Raw genomic sequence first — 921 nt, forward strand, 5'->3', positions numbered from 1 at the left:
CCTTGTACTTAGAGGAATTCACCAAAAGGCTCAAGACAGAGGCGCTTTTGGGAGGTGAGTATGGAGTGCTGGTGGTGATGAGAGTCTTCCTTTCTGATAATCTTTCCAGAAAAGCAACCACAGATTATGCATGAACTGGACAGTTTTAGAAACATCTATTATTTTTATTTAAAGCGTGGCAGACATCCCACACTGTGCAATTTTATTCTAGGATGTTTCTTCTATGTGTCTTTCAATTAGGAGTATTTACTGGCAAAGTAATACGTTTTTGCCTTATACCATACAGTTTTACATGTATTACTACAAGCTCGTTTTCTATTTTAACCACCTCAGGAAGAGCAGGTGTATCTCAGTGCTAAGTGGCTTAACTGTTTTTGGCCAACAGTAAGGAACTTCATGGGAGGTATCTAAGTATTTATCATTAATTGACTGAAATTTGGAAGGAGCAGGGAGGTAGAGTAAGGAGAAATGTACACCCTACATTCCCAGCATGAGACTCCAGAAAGGCGTCTCAGCAACTCGAACACACTCAGTACGCTGCAGATAATGACTTGCTATGGCTTTTCTGGCCATGGTCTTTGTGACTCCCACAAGCTTACTGGGTGGAACCATGCAAATAAGGTGTATGGAGCTCTAATGTTGGAATTGGTTACTCTTGTCTTTCTGCTTGGCTTAAAATGAGCCCTCTTAAAAATAAATAAATAAATACAAATCAAACATTACCAATAAAAATTTAGCACCCAAATAGAGAGATCGATCTTGTAAGTATCAAACATGCACTAGATTTGAAGGCTTAGCACAGTATAATAAAAATGATGTACAGGGAGGCGGGGCAAGATGGCGGACTAGGCAGAAGGATTGCACAGACCCTCTTCAACAAAGAAAAGGGAAACCAATTAACACAGACACAGAAGATAATCT

Source organism: Orycteropus afer, unplaced genomic scaffold, assembly GCF_000298275.1.
Source record: "Orycteropus afer afer isolate SDZICR_OR568_19922 unplaced genomic scaffold, OryAfe1.0 scaffold00546, whole genome shotgun sequence".
NCBI lineage: Eukaryota > Metazoa > Chordata > Mammalia > Tubulidentata > Orycteropodidae > Orycteropus > Orycteropus afer.